The sequence below is a fragment of the Camelus dromedarius genome, chromosome 1 (assembly GCF_036321535.1).
Source record: "Camelus dromedarius isolate mCamDro1 chromosome 1, mCamDro1.pat, whole genome shotgun sequence".
Classification (NCBI taxonomy): Eukaryota; Metazoa; Chordata; class Mammalia; order Artiodactyla; family Camelidae; genus Camelus; species Camelus dromedarius.
Window position 1 is genome coordinate 110,119,143 of NC_087436.1, and position 22,028 is coordinate 110,141,170.

The 22,028-nt window shown below is 34.7% G+C and overlaps 1 long non-coding RNA gene across 1 annotated transcript; it reads right to left on the bottom strand.

The window, feature by feature from the left end:
• Positions 1-8,831: 8,831 nt before the first annotated feature.
• LOC135322190 (uncharacterized) lies at positions 8,832-21,826 on the bottom strand. Its single transcript, XR_010382545.1, has 3 exons — positions 21,770-21,826; positions 10,852-10,945; positions 8,832-9,091 (listed from the first exon to the last, which is right to left on the bottom strand). It is a non-coding gene; the product is annotated as an uncharacterized LOC135322190 (long non-coding RNA).
• Positions 21,827-22,028: the final 202 nt, after the last annotated feature.

A 22,028-nucleotide genomic window follows, 5' to 3' on the forward strand; every position in this document is an offset into this window, starting at 1 on the left:
TGGGATTTAAATATTAAGACATTCTCCTTTCCCCTGGCTTCTTCAGTCTACAACCTTACCCATCCCCATCACATCTGACCTAATGCGTTGCGGTGACTTATTTTCTAAAATCAAATATTTCTGTCTATTCACAAAACCATTCACATTAAACAAATAAAGCAAAACAAAAAGAAGCAAAGAACTTAAAATACAGGAGAACACGAATGCCAGGATAAGCACTATTTTTTTTAAATAGGAAAAAAGAAAGAGAAAGATGCATTTTAATCCTTTTGTATCTATAGCATCAAAGAAGAAACAGAAATTTTTATCTTAATACTTTACCCTCTTTTGACAATAATTCAATTTACACTTCTGGAAATGTCCTGTTGGCAGCCATATCTCAGGTACAACTGTTCTATTCTAAGTTTTCATTTCTAGGTAAGACAACTGCAGTTCTTTTGCTATTTATACCTGTTGACCTAAAATATTAAATAAATAATTGCATAAATAATATTAATTATTTAACACAGGTTTTGCAGGAACATTGCTGAATAGTTTATAAAATAATATTATAATTAATCTAGCTTTAACATTTTAATACTAAACCTAAAACATTTTTTCAAGTGTATACTTATGGTTACAAATAGAAGGTCATATTACATATGTTGTTTTCCCTTTTTTTTATTAATAAAATGGTATCTCATTGACATCTTTCCATGTTATTGTACACACACTAACTTCATTTGTCTTTAAACTGCATAGTATTTCTCAGTGTACTTGTCCCTTCATCTGCTGTTGATATGTAAGTTGGTCCAATTTTTTACGACTGCAGATAGTCTAGCAATAGATACCTTTTCATATAGATGGCTGTAGATTTCCATTAGTATCTCAATAAGATTGATTTATAACCATGAAATAAATGCATGAGAGAGTATATGTATCTTAAAATCTCTCAGGATACTTGCTAAATACTCCCAAAATACTGTTCCAATTATACATCCAGCAACAGAGCATGAGACTTATCCTTCCTTCCTACCACTCTACTGACATGGACATTCTAAACTGTTTTTGTTTTTTTTTTTTCAATTTAGTGTGTGAAAAGTGGTAAATGTGTTTTTATTTAATCACTAGTGGAATTGAGTGCTTTAACATGTTTACTATGTGTATTTCTTTTCCTTTGAATTGCTTTTTCACATCCTTCACTCAAAATGTGTACATTATTTTCCCTAATATGTATATTAGGGGAAATTTGTAATATTTATCCATTATAAAGATGAATAATTTAGAGGTAAAAAAGTCAAGTAACTTGTCCAAGTGTCTATACAATCTTAATCTAAACTCTTTCCTTGACTTTGTAGCTATGCTATTAACAACTACACTAAATTATTTCTGTAGCATCCTTTCCAGTATTTACACTCCTCACATAGAAATCAATGTCTCCTCAACTTGTTTAAACAGAAATAACATTAAAAGATCAGAAATCGGACATAGTTATACATTGCTTTCTTATAAATAGTTATATAGAAAAATGAAGAGGGCCTTTCTTCATCACAATTAACTGTTATGCTGGTGATCAAAACCTGGTGAATAATTTCTAAAGTAAATGTACTTGTCCACACATGTTCTATTTCTCTCCTTTGGCCTATGATATAGTTGCCATGGAAATGAGACTGTTTCGTGTTACATGTCTAAAAAATAGTATTTTTCTTTTTTCATAGAGGTCCAGCAGATGTATACTTTTTTTAAATGATACGTTTATTTGTAGAAATTTGAAGATACACCAAACTGAAGAAAAGTTGTGCTAATTACTGATTTTCCAAATTCAGCTAATACAAAACACATCAAATAAGAAGTAAAAGAGATAACTATGCTTTTTATACTTTCAAAGAAGCAAGTTGACTTGTAGGAATTGATGATTCTCTTCCAGTTTAGTGTGTGTTTTCTTTCATCTTCTAGGTTCTGTGAAGCAATACCTAATTTAAAGTTTAATATCTTTCTTCTGTTCCCACATGCAGCAGATGGCCCAGGCAACTACCTCCTACTATTCAATTCCTTAGTGACATTTATTATTCATCAGAAAGGAAGTTAGGAAACATTATCTTTCCAATTCCTGGCTTGCTTAATCAAATAAATTAAAGGAAATATCCTGTAGTTAGCAAAGGAATTATATTTAAACCCATAAAAGCATTAAAAAGTAAAACCTAGTGGCTACTCATTGGGGACACTTGACTGTTGTTCTGCGGCACAGATGATTTGGTTGGAAAATGTAACTAATAAGAAACAAATGATAATTGCTTTTGCAACAGAGCTCAGTTTCTAGTGATACTGAGCTTTGAACCACAGAAGTCTGGCCAATGAAGAAATTAACCTCTTGCCCATCTCTCCTGGCCACCAGTCCCTCCATGTTTTTAATTAGAGACCCAGGATGCAGGTCAGGGAAAGTAGGTAGAATACTCATTCCATCTGCATTTTGAATCTTAGTGTTTTGCCATATGTGTTTTTGAAAGGCAATGCTAGAGAATAAGTCTCCTATAAGGAGAGACACAAAAGAGGAGTGGTTTGATGAATATATTACTTTGGACTTTTTCTGATGCAAAGGCAAAAAACCCAATTTGTACTGGCTTAAAAATAGGGAATTCTGTTGACTTTTACAACTGCAGAGATGAAAATTAGTCCTAGTTTCAGATTTTGCTGAATTTTATTAATTCAGACAGTATCATCAGAGCTCTCTTGTTTTTCTCTTTCTCTTGGCCCTCATTTCCTGAGATCATCTCTCTTTTCAGGTGGCTTTTTTCTCAAGATAACATGAGGGCAGGAGCAACATGGCACCTGCAAAAGGAAGGAGTCACCTTTCTAGTCTCGCCAGGACAATATCCATGATTATGTCAGACTGAATAAACTTTTTTCATGTAATCTTTTCTGAATCAATGACTGATTATACAATAATGGTATAATCAGATTAGTTTAGGGCCACTTCGCCTGCCCATCCTTGAAACTAGGGAGAGTCTTACCACCTCTCCAATGTAATTTCCTTTGAGATGTCATTTTTGACTCATGGGCTGTTTAGCAGTCTATCGTGAAATTCCAAATATTTAACAGATATATTTCTGCTGTTGATTTCTAATGAATCCATGGTGGAAAGAGAACATACCTCATGTGATTAATCTTTTTAAATGTTTTCAGACTTGGTGTTGGTTCAGAATGTGATCTATCCATTGAGTATCCCATGTATACTTCAGAAGAATATGTATTCTGTTGTTGAGTGGAGTTTTATTTAATAGTTGTGTTCAAGTCTATAAAATCTTTGCTGATTTTCTATATATTTCTTCTGCATGTACTATACCCACGGATTTTGTCTTTCTCTCTATTTTCTACTCAAGTCTGTCATGTTGTTTGAAGCAAACACAATTACAGTTGTTATACCCTCATAATGAAATGACCGATTTATCATCATAAATGTTTTTCTTTATTCCTGGCAATATTTCTTGTTCTGAAATGTAATTTAATTCTTATTAACCACTTCAGTCAGCCATATGTTCTTATTGCTATCTGAGTGGTACATCTTTTCTTTGGTACTTTTGCTTTTAAGCTATGTATGTCTACAGAATTTCTCTGTAACTTATTTTCAGTAATTTGTATATGATGTGCCTTTGGATTTAAAAAATTGTTATTCTGTATGTCATCCCCCATCTTCTTGAACTCCAAGTATTCTGATTATTGCCTGAGCTTGCTGCTGCTCAGGGTTTTTAATATTTTTCCTCTCTGTCTTATTTTGGATGGTTTTTATTGATATGTCTTCAAGTGAACTGATATTTTTCTGCTGTATCTAATCTGTGATAAATCACATCCAGTGTATTTATCATTTTTGATAATTTTCATCTCTAGATTTTCTGATTGGATATTTTTATACCTTCCATTTCTCATCTTATCATGATCATGTTTTCCTCCACCTTATTAAATGTATGCAGTATTTTTTTAAATTGAAGTTTAGTTGATTTACAATGTTGTATTAGTCTCTGGTATACAACATAATGACTCAGTTACACACACATATATATTCTTTTCCATAATTTTTTCATTATAGGTTACTACAAGATATTGAGTATAGTTGCCTGTGCTATACAATAGGACTGTGTTGTTTATCTGTTATATAATATAGTAGTTAGTATCTACAAATCCAAAACTCCCAATTCATTCCTCTTCATCTAATGACAGTTGTCATAACGTCTATGTTTTCTAGTCCCATCCTTATTGCATTTCCAGGTTTGCTTCTGTTGAGTATTTCTTTTCATGCTGAGTGGGTCATATTTTCCTGCCCCTTTGTATACCTGATAATTTTTATTGTTTGCTGGAATTATAACTTTTTTGTTAGTTGATGGATATTTCTTATTCCTTTAAATGGTGGGGTTTTTTATACACAAGTAGATTTCTTAGAATTAGCTTGACCATTTCAAGGCTTTCAGATTGGTCCACAGCAGCATTTATTCTAGGGCTACATTAACCTCTCAACCAAGGCTATACCCTTGTGAGAATTCTACACCATGTATCATTTACTTTATATCTTATCCTTCCACTACAGATGATGGAAACACAAGTTTCCCCAACTCACATCATGGGCACTAGAATTTATTCTCTTTCCTCCTTTTAGGTGGCTTCCCCCAGGTCTCTGACAGTTTCCTTTCACACATTCACTGATCAGTATAAGTCAGGTTGTCAAGGGGATCTCTCTATGAGTTTCTAGAGTTCTCTCTCTCCCTTAAACATAGGACTTCATGTGTTTGTTTTCCTTTTCAGAGATCACAGGCCAATGCCTCAAGTTTTCCATGTTTAAAAAGTAGTTGTCTTATATGGTGTGTCTAGTATTCCAGTTGTTGAAAGCAGAAAGATACATATATGCCTTGTACCCTATCCTGGCTCCATGGGGTATTCTTTTAAGGGCAGAATATTTACTACAGAAGACAATAGATTACGATTAGTGGCTTAGCACCATTAAAGTTTATATCCTGCTCTCGTTGTCATTCAAAGCAGGGTTATTGGATCGGGTGGTTCTCTGGGCCAGCTGGCCCCTAAGCAGTCTCTCGGGACTCAGGTTCCATCCACGTTTTTGTGCAGCATGCCCTAAAGCTTCCTCGTTTTCTTTTGAGTTCTCTGCATTCAGTCGGCATGAGGGTGAAGACAGAAAGCATGGAAATATTGATGATCTAAGCTTAGATGTGTTCTATTCCACTTCTTCCCACACTCTTTCAACTTGAACTCATAGTCCCGCCAAGCTGCAAAAGACGCCAGGAAATGTAACCTAGCTGCATATCTAGAGTAGTTTAGTCCAATAGAAATAAAACGTGAGCCACATATGTAATTGTAAATTTTCTAGTAGCCACGTTATAATGTAAAAAGAAACAGATAAAAGCACCTTTCATAATATATTTTAGTTAGACAAATTTATTCAATTAGACAAATTGAATTAGACCAATATGTTCAAAAGAATATCATTTTGACATGTATTCAATGTAAAATTACTAATGACGTTCTACATTTTCTTCCGTACCAAGTCTTCAAAGTCTGATGTGTATTTAATGTACTTCCAGCATGTTTAAATTCAGATGTTAAATTTTAATAAAAAATACTCAATTGCTATTTATATTTCTTAAAATTTGCGATTAGAAAGTACATTTATATACCCAAGTTGTTTGAAGCACACTTAAAATTTTGTAACTAAATTGAGTATCCTTACTTTTTGAAATTTAAAGTAAAAAGTAAAAAGTTAATACCTAATTTAATCCTTTAGTCCACACTGGCTACATGTCAAATGATCAATAACCATATATGGCTATTAGATACTATACTGGACAGTGTAGGTCAAGGGCAGGTGTCGGCAAACTATGGCTTATTGGCCTAATCCAGCCTATAACCTGTTTTGTACAGTCTGAGAGCTAAGAATGGTTTTTCCCTTCCTAAATGATTGAAAAAAATCAAAATAATAATAATATTGTGATACATGAACATTATAGGAAATTTTAATTTTATTCTCAATTAAAAATTTCTTATAGAACACACCCATGCCAATCCACCTATGTGTTGTCTGTGGCTGCTGCATAGACGGCAACAGCAGAGCTGAGTAGTTGCAGGAGAAGATACGACACCACAAACCTGAAGTATTTACTTTCTGGACATTTACAGAAAAGCTTTGCCATTAGTCTAAAACATAAGAAATCAGAATTTGTGAATGCATTGATATCTCTCCCCGCCTTATAATCTTGACCTATGTGGTGGTTCATAGAGTCATTTGAAGATGCAATATGGAGATTATTTTGTATTTTTAACAAATGCCGCTCAGCACATGCTGGATGTTGAAGAGCAGAATTTGGAGTTGTTTTAGAGAAAGAATGTGATTTGTCCATGAGAGATGCGGTAAAGAATGCATTAAGTTTAAAAAAACACTAGAATATTGGGAAAATGGAAGGGACATTATTAGAAGTCCTACACCACATCTTAATAATCATGGAGTGGCAGAGTCACACGAGGAGTGACTTATGACAAAGGACAGCTATGGTTGTACTACTGTATCCAGCATCATTATCTCCGCACATCCCGGTACCTCCTTCATTTTCCTGAGGACTTCCCTTTATCTTTCAAGGTCCTTCTGCCCACTCCATGTACACGTAAGCCCTCTGCTGCTCACGTCTGCAGTTCTCGCTTTACATGCTTCCCATGGATTTCACTTTCTTCTGTCAAGTAATGCCGGCTAATTTAATCTTGCTCCTGGTATCTGCTAATAATACTAGGCATGTTTAGGGGCTTTGTCTTTTTCTCAGACAAAGCACATTCCACAGTTTTCTAAATAGGTACTCATGTGATTGATGTTACTGAAATCAGGGATTTCGGGAACTAGTTCCTACACTGGTTTCCACGTCTTAGCCATACCACCAACATATCTATATCCCAGGAACTGTATTCTATCTAGAACCTATCTTTGACATTTCTTATTTCCTGCAATTAAGGAACAGAAACAAGTTCAGCAGATGGTGTGGTAATACTGTGTTTCAAAGAGCAAAATAAAAAGTGAAAACACAGTTTGGAAATCCTGCCTGATGTGTCAGATTGACTACTGATAGCTCAGTACCATTCCCTCCCCTTCTGTATCCTCGTGGCTTCACAGGGGCTTGAAACCTGAAAACTACATTTCCCTGACTTCCTGGCGAGTTGAGCTACAGCTCAGGATCTGCCTGCAAGAGGCACTCATGTGAGATGTAGAATACCGAGAAGAAGAGAAACCATTGCCACTTTTCTATGGCAGGAGCTGGTAGAAAGGTGGGCAGAGGGCAGAAGAAAACTTTCCAACCAATTCTGAGTAAACATCTTCACACAACCTGCTTCCTGAGATCACTGACAGTGCCTGAAGTCAATTTTAGCACCTCCTGACTTCCGGTACGTCAACAGGCTCTCACTGACTCCTGCCCCCACAGCACCTCTGATTGGATTGTTGCTTAGGTGATTATTCCTGTTTTAACTTCTTTCCTGTTAAAAATACTTTCAGTGGTTGGTCTTTTATAATATTTTTGGAATCTGTTTTGTCATCCAGGACATTGGTTTCTTTCTTTCTTTCTTAAAGTTTTCTCCTTATGAGTTTGAGCTTTGTGTCAGTGTTTTCCCACTCAAGTCATTAAATGAATTCGTGAATAAACGTGTGTGTGTGTGTGCACCTGTGTGTGTAGAGGGAAAGACAGAAGGGAAGAAAGAGATAAAGGCACAAACCAGGGGGAAAAATGTCTTATCACAGATCTTATAGAGCTCATCTAAGTTGTTATTTGTATCCTGTAGTCGAATGATTCTCAAGGAAAATTGTTTCCAGCATTGGGGGCAACCTTCTTTTGTGAAGAACCATCCTATGCAATATAAGAAATGCCTCGTACCGAGCCCCCATCTACCAAGTGCCTATGGCATCTTTAAATCATTGTAACAACTCAAAGTAGATTTTCAAAATTTTTGCAGTCTTTGGTGGAACCACACCCAAATCACTACTCCAACCTATTACAAATGCATCTATTTTTAATATCCGTAAGTACGTCTTCTCAATTTCATTCACAAAGAGCTCTGAAAAATGATTTTTCAAAATGTCAATGCATTATGTCTCCAGAAATCCCTTGCATACCATTTCTTTGATGCTGTCTTGCAAAGTAAACAATGTCAGTGTGCATATTAATGTGACATAAACTGTTCACTGTAATCCCAGCCTGACTCCTGATGAGCAGTCCTTTCTCATTTAATGCGTGTAATTCAATATTTTAAAATTAAATTCTAATCACAATTAAAACAAGATGTCATTTATGCCTATACAATTAAGAAATGTTCAGGCATTTCAATTCTTAACACTGATAAGAGTACAACAAAAATTGAAATTTCATATACTGGTGATGGAAGGGTAAAATGATTCAAAATTTCTGGATGACAGAAACAATGAGCATCAGCAGGGTTAACTTAGCATATATATTTGTTTTGACAAATGAATTCCATTCTAGGAAACTCTCACATCCTTACTGTCTATAATAAAATACAAGTTTAAGATCAAAGGTGCTCATCCCAGTGTCATTTATGAATCGAAACAACATAGTGGTCTAGTAATAAAGTAATTAAATTGGAGTTTTTATATGATGGAATAGTATTCATCATTTACAAATATGCTATATGAAATTATCCTATCATGGACAATGTTAAATTAAAATATCACACTAGAAAATTGTATTTCAAGATATTACCTCAACTAGGCAATAAGAGATTTAAGCAATACAATTTCTGTATAAAAATACATGAAAATATTTTACCAAGATTTTCTCCTCCCTGCCCAATTAGGGCAGGAACAAGCAGATGGGATAAAACATGTATTAGTCGGCATTCACTAGCATATGTGCAATAAAAACAAACACAAATCGCCTTAGTGACATATACAACAAGAAGTATGTATTTCTTACTCACGCTGTATGAAGGTTGAATATTGCACTTCAAAGAATCCCAGAGTATCCACAGTCCTGCTGATCTTAGTTGGTCTCCACTGAGCTTGGCTTCAGTCCGCAGATCAGATTTAGGTCTCCTCTGAAAGGGCACTTTCTGGGTTTCCCTTTGGTGGAGGGCAATAACACAAGAGGGCAACATGGTTCCAATGATGCCGCCCAGTGTGCCCTCCAAGAACGCAAGAAGACTGTCAAGAACTCACAGCGCTTCTAAAACTTCCTTGTAAGCATCATAACCAAGTCATGTACATTTTACTGACCAGAACTAGTCACATAAAGAAGTCCAAAGTCAGTGGTCTGGAAAAGTTTATTCTGCAAGGTGACAATGGCAAGGGAGAGCTGTGAGTAAAGGATTCTGGACAAATCTACCACAGTGAGATGGGAGTTGGGGTTTTTATGTTATTTATTTATTTATTTATTGGCTTTAAACCTTACTGTATTTTTCAAATTTGGTATATTTTACTATCATACATAATCTTAATAAATTTAAAATGTTATTATGTAAAATGTATATGTAAAATAAATAATTTTACCTATGCAATTACATATAAAGTAAAATTCATAATATCTATTATCACTTTTGCCTAGATTTGGTAATGAACTTCCTATTTTATTTTTTGTAATCTCTCTTCATCTCCTTTTTTAAAAAATATGATTTTACTTGTCTAGTTTCAGTATTCTGGACTGTTTCTTTTCATTGTCATTTCTGAAAAGTACACTTTCTTTGGTTCAAAGAGGTTAAATTATTTCCCGACGCTAAGGTGAAAATTCATTTGTTGCAAAAGTTCTAGGTGGAATATAAGGAGTTAGGCGGCGATTAACCATTCATTCATTTGTACCTGCATGAGTAATAAGTAAGATCAAGATTATCTTTTAATTTGAAGAGCTGGGGGCTCAAAAAGAGTAAGAGATTTGAAATAAAATTTATGTGGAGTAATTGATTCAGTAAGAGATGGCTGAAAAGATCACTGAGAGACAAAAAAGGACCAAATCATACTATTATTGTGGGGCCAATAGTGCAGTTTGCTGATCCTATACACTATTCCCTGAAGTTGCTTAGCATTTGGGAATTTCAGCTAAAGATGAAAGAAGCAACGAGTGACACTTTCATTGTGAATTTATTACTTGTTTATGTTTATTTTATTAGAGAAATATTTATTTAACTCTTGTCATATTTACCATTTACTATGATTATTTATTTTTATTTATAATTATAGGTTTAATGGCAATTTTGCTTGCTTTTGTTTATTCAATGACTAATTAACAGACATTTGGGTTATACAAACATGACTTCAGATCCTGGCTGTGACATTTGAGTTACTAGTAATTAGGCAGTAGATCTTAATTATCATCAGCAGCATTATTATTAAGAACTAGACATAGGAAAAAAAAGAGAAATACAGTATGGAGAAAAAGTAAATGGGTGGTTTCAAAGAGAAAAAGAAAGATGATAATCTTGGGGTAGGTACCTTACAAGAAATAAATAAATAAGTAAGAAACAATCAAACAAATAAACCAATAAACAAAGCGACTCTCCAGGACTTTGAATATTATCAGACAAATCTGATGATAACCTGAGATTGTAAATGTGTGGTTTAAAACCACTGGGCACATCCAAAACACCACTGTAGATGCTGTAGAAATAATTTAAATGGCATAACTGGACTGTGATGTAAATTTAAAAGTGGCAAACTAATGATTTATATTGGAGAAAGACTGAATTAAAAGATATAGTTGGCTGGAAGAGCTAGAGAACGACGTCAGAACCTCACCGTGAACAAGTGTATCCAGCCCCAGCAGTGATCTCAAAGCAGACTTCATTTCCGGTCACCTTATAATGAAACCCACTCATTCTGGCCAAACTCACCACTTGCTTTTGCTTTGTCTCTGTGTCCTCCAAGCAACATTCCAAATACTAGTAGTCCAGTTTCCCACGAACTATAGGCTAGAATGGGTATTCCCTGGATGAGAGAGAGAATAATTCTGGTCATTGGGAAGGAACGTCCCTTTTGAAGTGAATTTACTGGAGGTTGGTGTGTTTGGCTCTCTTTCCTTATGTGTTGAATTACTATGAGTCACGAAGTCCAATATTTCCAGATGCTGCAACGCTAACATGAATGTTTGAAGGCACAAACATAGTATCATCCTCTGTGATTTACTTTTGAAAAATTAATTAGGCTTCACTTGTCACCCTCACTTACTACCATCTTCTGTCTCCCCCTATCAAATAACAGTTAGCACTACTACAAGAAAATTATAGATATCTGTGATCTTAAACTGTATCGAGTAAACATATTGAAAATTTGTCTTATATCAATTTTTAAATATCAGATATATATCTAATCAAGTCTAAAATTTCAGATAATTTTTACTCCCTCGATCCTCTTGATGTGATAGCGTGAAAATGTAATAGATAATTAATAATCCTCACGTTTGCTATAGTCTAGGCCCATAGTACCATTACGCTTGAGATTTATTTTTCCTTCTATGACACCTGATTATTTTAACTGCAGCTCTATCTGAATACGTATAAACCAGCATTGGTTCAGTGATCTCAAAATGTCATGGCGTATCCTGAGTTATAAGGAGCTGTAATATTAATTTACAATCCTGAAATATAAGCTACCAGGAAATACAAAAGTCTTCTGATGAGTGTCTTGGTCACAATTCTAGTGATTTAATTGTTTAGTCTTGCTAGTCTATTTTTTTTCCTACATGGTTTTAAACATCTGGGGAGTATGTAAATCATTAGCTGTTTTGGGTGGGTTATGTGGTTTATAGAGGCACATTTGCACGAAAAAAAAAAAAAAAAGCTTAAAGATAAAATTGGGATGGGAACATTTCATCCATAAAAGGAAAACCTTATGGTCATTCAATGGAATGAACACATTAATAATTTGCAACTTTCCCACCACATCATTAAATCTTGGCACTGAATAGAAATGCCAAATGTAATGTTTCACAACCTATTTTTTTCCATAAATATTCATTCTTTTACAGTTGGAGAAAAAATATTGTCATTTATGTGGAACCAAAAAAAAAAAAATCACTAAAATAAAAACATCTGGTAAAAATAGGCCAATATGTTAAGATCCAAGAGAAACCATTCCTGCTTTTTGTATTCTGCTTTTTCCTCACAAGAGGTCAAATTCTTCACAGAACTTCATATATTTATTGGAAGTAGTATTTTAAGATCATAATGCCTCTACAAAATTATGATTGCCTATGCAATGTCTTGTGGTAAAGTTTTCTTGTAACATTAAAGATTTATAAAAAGGGCAAAGGGAACAAAGAATGTGAGTAAATGGCATGCAAGTCTCTGCTCCTGAGATGCTGCTAGAACTTACTGAACCCATATTTGGACATTAAATGATGTCAAGTCTCTTTAGGGGTCAAATCAAAATGCATATTTCATCTCTGGTTAAATGCAATTTCATGGTACAGAACACTACTTCATAAAAATCAAATACATATATGGTGGAGAACCTATGGAAAATACACAAAAAACACACAGAGGAGTACATGGAGTTTTTTGCAAAATAGCTTTGAAAGAGAGACAGAGAGGTAGTCCATCTGTTGTAATTTATTTAGACTTATTTGCAAGATTCAATTTGATATTTTTTTTATCTTTTAGTGCTTGCCTAAATTCTATGATGCTAAGAGTATTTTTCTCCATTGAATAAGTATAATGGACTATTTTTATTGGATAGAAACAAATACTTCAATAGGATTCACATGTATTTGAAAAATATTTCATCACCAAATTTTTCCTCTTATTAGACTACTTTTTAAAAAATTTAATTTAATCCTGGCTTCCAGGTTTATGAAATAAAATTAAAAATTCAAATGAGAAAATCATACTTGATGATAGTGATGTTTTTTGACTCCTCAAAATCCACTCCATCCCAAGTGAATTACTCATACTGATAAAAATAATCCCATCTTCTTCCTGGCAGATGACTTATAGGCATGCATATGTCTCATTTTTGCCAAAGAGAAAGGAAATACAGATATTAGGTTTAATCTAGAAAATACTTATCTATTAAAAAAAAAATGAGACGCTGGGAAAGACAGTCACTTTATGCCTCCAGCCATTACTCTGTCTACATGTGATGTCTGGAACTGGTGCAGCCCTATTGGGCCATGAGAATAATCAAGGCTAACCTGACAGCATACAAAAACAATTCATTAGGAATGTCAGTGTAGAAAGACAGAATCTGGTCCTCTAAGGATCCAAGTTAAAATGTGTTTTCCTGGGCTTTTTGTTACACATAATAAAAAATTTCTTTAATCTTTAAGTTAATTTGAGTTAGAAGTGTCTATTAGCTGGAAATGAAGACAATGTAACTGATATAAAAGAAGCTACATTTTTATTGTAGTATAGTCAGTTTACAACATTGTCTCAATTTCTGGTGTACAGCATAATGTTTCAGTCATACATATAGATACATATATTTATTTTCATATTCTCTTTCATTATAGGTTACTATGAGATATTGAATGCAGTTCTCTGTGCTATACAGAAGAAACTTATTTATCTATTTTATATGTAGAAGTTAGTATCTGCAAATCTTTAACTCCTAATTTACACCTTCCTACCCCTTTTCCCCCTGGTAATCTTAAGTTTGTTTTCTATGTCTGTGATTCTTCTTCTGTTTTGTAAATAGGTTCATTCATAAACACCAAGTTTCTGAAATTTGCTAAGCATTTAATGAACCTTAATCTTACTTAATTTGCACCTAACCATTGAGGTAAAGGTTATGATTGCTACTTTAGTAATACTGAAACAGGCTAAGAAAGGGCAAATAACCTACACTCGTAGGTAAAAAATGGTGGGCCTGGATTTGAAACCAGATTTTGTAATTCCAAGTATCTTACCTTATGCTTGATGTGAGGATTCTTCTGACTTGTGTGACATGTTTAGGATAATTTTCATTGGATTAATAAGTAATTTTTTCCATGAGAAAAAATATAATTTTTTTCTGTGCAATTTCCCTTTAAATGTAAGAACCACCACATATGACAACAACAAATGAATTTTACTAGGCAGGCCCGTTGGTTTCATAAGAGTTGACTGGCCTTAACAATTGAGTTGTCTATGTAATTCACAAGCTATACCATCTTATATACTATTTACTATATGTCTGGGGTTATTTCATGCTTTTATGATGTGGGAAGGATACAGCCATAAGAAGCATGGTGGTATCTTACGAGGACCATGCAGGAATGCATGTGAATTGTACATCTGGACTTCAAACTATTCTTCCTTAATCACCTGTTAATACTCTTCTTTAACTATGCCTTTCGCATTAAGTCTCTGGTTCTCCTTTCCCACCCAGTTGTCATCTACCCTTTTAGTCATCTAATTCCTATACTACTTTGTATCTCTACATATATAATCAGACATGTGGAATTATTCGGATATATTTTAATTACCCCTCTGCTGTAGACTGAATATTTGCTCCCACCCCTCAAATTCATATGTTGAAATCTAATTCCCAGTGTGATGCTATCAGAGGTAGGCCCTTTGGGAGATGCTCAGGTCATGAAGACAGATTAGTGCTTTTATGAAAGAGACCCCACTGTTCTCCCTAGGCATTTTTGCCATGTGAAGTCAGAATGAGAAGCCAGCTGTCAATGAGGAAGAGGTCTCTCACTAGACTCTGAATCTGCTGGCCCCATAATCTTGGACTTCCCAGCCTCCAGGACTATGAGAAATAAGTGTTTGCTGTCTAGAAGACACCTAATTAATGGCCCAAATGGACTTGGACACCTTCATAATCATTTTTAAAAATTCTTGAGTGTCAAAACATCATTTCATCATGTTGATATTCTTCAGAACCCCCAGCATTTATTCATTACAATATGTATTAGTGCCTAATTTATGTAGGTACCATGGTAGGCTTGACAATACAAAGATGAACATGTAAAGTGCCTGGCCCACCATGATAGGCACTTGGGATGTTTAATTTAATTTAATTTAATTTATCCCCCAGTAATACAAGAGTGAGCCTCTTCCAATCATCCTAAGAATGGGGGTCATATAAAGCGTAAGGCTAATGGTGAAATAATGCAGTTAAAGCTTAAGGTTAAATGCCATGCTGGTACACTGCATTATGTAATTCCCTCACATAATGAAGACAGGTCATTAAGGATTCAACACTTTCAAGCCTGCTTAACCCAAACAACTATGAAAAAGAATCTAAACACAGTTTCTCAGTTTTCAGATGGAGGAGGTTAAATTGGGCAAGACAGCAAATAATGAGGGATAATAAGGAAGAACTCAAATCATCAAGTACATTAACGAAGCTGATGTGCAGTTAATACTAAAAAGGATGTACCACTTTGCTGGATGAGAAGCAGAAAGTGATTCCCTTTCTAAGAAGCAATGGAAGACACATCCATACCTCTTTCCTTGTTCAGCTGAAATCCTTCTTTCCAAGTTCAGTTCATAAGTCATCTTTTTCCTGCTTTCTTTTCCTGTCCTGCCCACCCCGGAAGCTGTCTGTGCACCCTCACAGTGTTCTATCCATACTTCTTTTGAGTGTGGTGTCTGTCTTGTCACCCATGTGATGAATGTTAACTCTTTAAGAAGAAAAGAAGAAATACCCATGGATGTTCCTCAGGTCTAGGAACTGAGCTAGACTTTTGTATATGCTGTCTTACCGTATCCTCCCACCAAATATATAATGTGGGTATAATGGACAAGATGAAGAGTGTCAAAGCCTTAATTAAATTTCCTGAGGTTACACAAGAAGTGAAGAGCCTAGCTGGGCTTCAGACTTAAGAATGTCTGGCTTCAAACTCATTATATATCTTGTTGTCCTAAACTCTCTCCTCAGAGGAAGGCCATTGTCTTGATAGGATTTTCATAATGTGGATGCTTGATAAAATTGGCTAATTCAAGGAATAACATGTTAACAAATAAGTTAAAAAATTAAGAAGCATTTCTATAATAAATTAATCTTATAGCTTCCACAGAAGTATTTCTACAACCAAATTTGATTCAGAAGTGCAATCCTGCTTGATGAAAGCTTTCCATTACTTGCAAGTGAGCGTTTCCACCAGGAGGAAACATACAGCAAATTCCCAAGCTCTTTTGAAATCTTTATGGATTATTGTACATAATCCTTCCAGTTTCACTTGCTTGCCACTGAAAAATGTCATTTTTATTTTGCTGAATCCAAATGAGAAAAATTAACAAAATAAAGTTTTTCCCTGTTGTTTGTTTTGTCTTGTATTTTCCCCCCAGGAGAAGAAGGCTAATGACATATCAATAAGCTGATATCAAGATCTAGTTTTTAAAGTAATTTTCCAAACATACACTTATAAGCATTTAGATTGCTGCCTCGGTCTTTTTATCTAAATTCTATCAAAGAAACAAGGCTATATGCAATGTTTATGCTGCATTTGTTAAGTATGTAATTTATTTTATTTGGCCAATATTTCAGTTATTATAGAAAGAGAAAGACTGTGTAAGCAAGATTTCTAGCACACCTGAAGAAATGATTGATGAGCTAAGTCATATAAAATGCCAGCTTTCACATTTTTTAAAATCTAGACTTCCAAGTATCTTAAGATCTGTCGGATACAAACATCACAGACATTTTGATTAAAAAGCTAAATTTCCTACAGAGGCAATGATGCTATTATAATTGTTCTTCCTGTTTGAACAGACCTGGTACTTGCTTAACTCATAGAAAATGAGCTAATTTCTGCTTGACATAACCAAGACTTATACAGAATTCCACATTTGAGACTTTTTTTTTTCATCCATCTTCACTAATGGTGTAGCAACTGGGAGCACTCTTGGCTTCAAGTTACAGAAAAATGAAAGTGATAGTAAACAGGTAACAGTGTATCTATCTCATGTAATAAATGTGTGGAGATAGCTGATTTCTGGCTTTGCTTCAGCTGTTCAGTGGCAGCATCGAGAAGCCAGATTCTTAAGGGGATCCTAAGAAGGGGACATCTTGGTCGGGTAAGAGGATAAATAAGAGACTAAAATGGATAGTGTATTAGAATAAAACTAGCTGCTATAACAAATAAACCTTAAAATTCAGTAATTTTAGATAACAAGTTTACTTCTTTTTTTAAATTGATGTATAGTCAGTTTATAATGTTGTGTCAATTTCTGGTGTACAGCCCAATGTTTCAGTCATACATGAATATACATGTGTTTGTTTTCATATCCTTTTTCACTGTAAGCTACTATAAGATGTCAAATACACAGTATAAACTTGTTCATCTGTTTTATATATACCAGTCAATATCTGCAAATTTTGAACTTCCAATTTATCCCTTACCATCCCCTTCCCCCCGGTAACCATAAATTTGTTTTCTATGTCTGTGAGTCTGTTTCTGTTTTATAAATAAATTTGTCTTTTTTTTTTTTTAGATTCCACATATGAGTGATATCATATGGTATTTTTCTTCCTCTTTCTGGCTTAAGAAGTTTACTTCTTTCTCAATAAATAGAACAGGGTGAGTGAGCAATTAGGCATGCCAACCCTTCTCAATAAAGCTGTCTAGAGACTTATGCTTGGTGATGGCTGTGCCATCATCAATGAACTCCTTCTACTGTCACCCTGTGGTTCTTTTGCATTCCAGCCTGCAGACATGGAGGGTATAATGAGAGTAGTCCTGATGCTCTGTGCGCAGATAATGATGGTTAGGTTGTGAGTATTGAAGGTCTTTCCAGGAGCATACCTAGTTTGCAATCCCCTTGCCCACCCTGGTGATGCAAGCATGGCCCTGGGTAAGACATGAAGTTTCTCAAACTCTTATTTCTTATAAGAAGTATGTTTAGCTATTTGCCATTTTTCTCAAGAATGAAGCATAAATTAAAATTATTTCTGACTATTAACGTTTTGGCTTTTTAGATCCCAAAAAAGCATAGGGGTTGGTCATACACATTCTCACCCTTGTGCGTTTTGTTCACACTGTCACCTATTTTGTGATGACTTCTCACACTTCTTACATGCTAAGCCATTGATTTTTCAATAAATAAAATTTATTAAATAATAATCTTTTCAATGAGTGTTACCTACTTCTGCCCCCGTTCTCGGTACTTTTGCATCCTTTCACTAGAATGCTCCAATATGCTCACCAGCTAAGCGTCTCTGCTCCACCTATGGATATGCAGAAGCTCAGAGAGGTGAAGTAATTTGCCCACCATTCTCCTAATTGTGAAGTTAAAAACATAGGCATTACTTTGACAACTTCTTTTCCTTCATCCTCTTAAATGCAACCAATTGCAAATTTCTACCAAGTTCCTCGCTTTAATATTTCTCAAATTCCCTCAATTTTTGTTTTCATTCCTACAGCCGTCGCATCCATTCAATGTACTGTTATTGTCATTTGGGTTACGTCTGCATTCTCCTACTTGGTCTTCCTAACTCAGGCATCCTTTCCTACATTGTGTTGTACTGCTGCTGGAGTAAATCTTCCAAAATGGAAATAAATGTTTCAACTCTGTATTATATACGAATTAAAAAAAAATCCTTCTATTCTTTATCATTGTCATTATTGTTATCATCATCCAGGTCATTCCTTCCTCCTATGAGGGAAGTAAGTAGTTAACATTTTTATTCTGCCTCAAGTCTCACACAAAGTCACAAAACCACTTTGCAAAATCCACAAGAATTACAAATACTACAGGAAACCCCAGGAAGGCCTTCCAGAGGAGACACATGGAGAGAAAGGACATATTGTTCAGGAAATTAGAGTACAGCAAATATGAGAGAGACCATTTCCCATGACTAAAATGAATTAGCTGCTACAAACCAAAACACACCGATAACTCTCCACCAATGTGGCTCTGTCATTAGGAGCAAGTTACTTCTTTGTAAAGAAGGTATGATGATGAGGAAGGACTTCTGGGATTATGCTTTGAAGGCAAGATGTCCCTAGAGAAGTGGTGCTCATGGCCAGAGGTAGTCGTTCAGATATCTCTGAGCAGTGCCAGAATTTACCAAAATGTATAAAGAACCTAGATGATCACATTTCAGTGGAAAAAAAAAAAAAAACTAACATTGTAGCTCAGGGTTTAAGAACATCAACTATGTAGCCAAACTGCCTGTGTGTTTCAAGCTTGGTGCCGACACTGATAGCTAGCTGTGAGACTTTGGCCAAACTCTTCTGTTTGATTCTCTGTGGTTCAGTTTCCTCATCTGTACAATGCAGATAGTAATCTTACCCAATGAGGAAGACAATTACAAAGGTTACACAAGATATGTGTATGTGTGTATGTGTGTTGCCAAGAACATTGCTTGGCATGTATTTTACGCTATACCATTTTGTATTTCACCCTATATGCACATCTGCTCATCTCAAATTTGCCTCAGCCTACTTCTCATAAAAGGAGAGGAGAAAGCCAAAACTCTTATCATAGTTTACTTCAATTGGAAAGAAATTTAGACTTTCACTGCTTAAAATCCCTCATTTTCTACTTTAGGAAATAGAAACCCAGAGATGTGACTATATGCTGAGGAATTTATCCCTAGAAAGAAGACAAATTTAAATAATTTGACCCAGACAATTCTACTCTTGGTTTGGTGTTGTTTCAAATAAACTGTATTATCTTAGCAAATGTCCATGTTGTTCAACATTTTCCTTGAGAGTAAGTGGGGAGAAAAAACTGCTTTCCCTGAGGGAAAGCCAAAGAAATTAATAAATCAGATGGTTTACACAACAAGACATAGCAAATAGACCGAGATTAGCATTGCAATCCATGAGTGCCTTTCTGAAAGTTGTTTCTCTGCTTACAAAATGATGAGCTATGACTTTAGGGGATATTATGCAAAAATTCGTATCTTTACAAGTTCAAGATGAGTCATAATCTTACCTTCAAATTTATGACCAAGAAACCACAAATTTACACCACATTGTGATCAAAATCCGCATACTTTTCTCTGTTAAATAAATATAAAAGACCAAAGACATCTTGCATAAGTTTTTCATTATTTCTGGAACAGTTGTACTTTTAATTCTGCATATCAATATGTAACTGGGGCAAAACCATTATTTTGGACAGAAAAGGAAAAATCATCTGTGTTATCTGCTATTAGATTATTACATCAAGCAGAGCCATTTCCATAGAAAAAGTTATGTATCCACAAAAATATATCAGATATTTGAAAGTATAAACAAAGAGAAAATTATATATAAACCTGCAAAACTTCAAAGGAAGAGTAGGATTGGGAGAGAAATGAAAACATCTCACAAATTTGGCTCAAAATCTTTAATGTCTCTCAGTATCTGAAGCATCTGAGACCTTCTAGAAGATATTGGTTTCTAGAAGATTAAAAAAATTAAAGTTTAGGGTATTTTCATGTCTTTTTTAGCTGTTTTTTTTTTTTTTTTTTTTTTTTTTTTTTTTTTTTTTTTTTTTGTCAGTGAATCCTATTGGTTAGTATAAGGAGTTGCAAAGAACTGGTGAAAAGAATTTAGTGTCTGGAAAGTTTGGGGGCTCCAAAATTGAAGAAACTCTCAAAACTTGAGGTTGCCAGAAACTGTTTTGTCCAATGCAACCTACAAATTTCTGTAAGAGGCCCCTCAAGGGTAGTGACGCATGTATCTTGTCTCCTTCATAATGTAAAGTGCAATACAGAGACACAAGCCAGTATCATCTGCATGTCTGATTGCCTGTCACTGTCAATCTCGAAGGGCAGCAGAGAAGTCATTGCTAACAGCGTCAGAGTCTGCATGTCTTGTGCTTACATATTACTGGAAAGAATAAAATATAATGAACCTGATATGGACAAAGAATGCAAGGAATAGAATATTTCTTTCAGACTGTCAGCAAGCAATGGAACAAATGAGATTTATGGCAGAATTGGATCTGTGATTTATAGTTTTGCTTGTTCTTCATTTAAAGGAGGAAATTAAAACCACACTTGCATATGATTCAATCTTTGATCACTAGAGAATAGCTGCTGTGAATTAATTATTATAAACTCGATTACCCTTGTTCACCCCAGGTGCTGCATCCATAGTGCCTTCCAACTAGGGTCCCAGGGGAAGACTTTTTTTGTTGTTGTTAAAATTCTGCAGGAAAATTATCTGGCGGTTGGCGTTTCACTAGGTAGTCATTTATTACTTAAGGAACGAATTGAATAATCTCATGGATAAAACATAGTTCAAAGAAAGACCCAGATTAAATTCTTAGCAGCTTCTTACTCAGAGATTGTGGGTGCTTATTTGCTTTTCATCATCTAAAAACCTAAAAATCAAATGCTTGAATTTATGCATAAATATTCTCAGATCCTCAGCCCTGATAGTTCCCATTTAATTCTGTAACTGAATATGGTAAACGTATTTCATAAAGAAGATACTTTGCTCATTTAGTCTCCATTTAAGGTAATAAAAATAATTTTTTGATGTAAACATTTCAAGACAACAAAATGTAACAATGAATCCCGGAGAGAGGGGCCTTACGACATGCAAATAAGAATCTGCTTTAAAAGATGGTAACGTGAATATTTTACTACAACTTCAATAAAATAATATTATAATTATGCAATTCATCATAAGAAAGCAACACTTTTTGAAGAGAATATTTTGAAAACTACTGATGGCATAAAATATAAACATGGAAAGAAGAAAACTGTTCTGCACAGAGTTTAGAATGTAATCAAATATATTACCCAAGAAATGTAAAAATCTAAGGTGTTTTACATTGAACCTGTAAGCTGAAGGCTGGTGACTGTGAAACAGTCAAACGTGATCAGAGACCTCAGTGCTGTGGCAACTCAGGACAGATTATTTTAACAGAATGGGCTTACTCTTAAGCTGCTTTCCCGGTTGGAACATTCACACTTCCCTTTTTCTTTGGCTTTCCCGATCAATGGCTATGTTTATGGATAGGAGAGGAACCAGTCTGTGAAGCACAAGAATAACGTGAAGAATTAGGATTGTTCCGACTGCACATGTTAGAAATATAACTCAAAAGAGTTTAAACAAAAACAGAAAATGTAGTGTCTCAAGTTATTTCAGACACAAATGGATCCAAGAACTTAAATAAAATAACTGGATTTCTCTTTA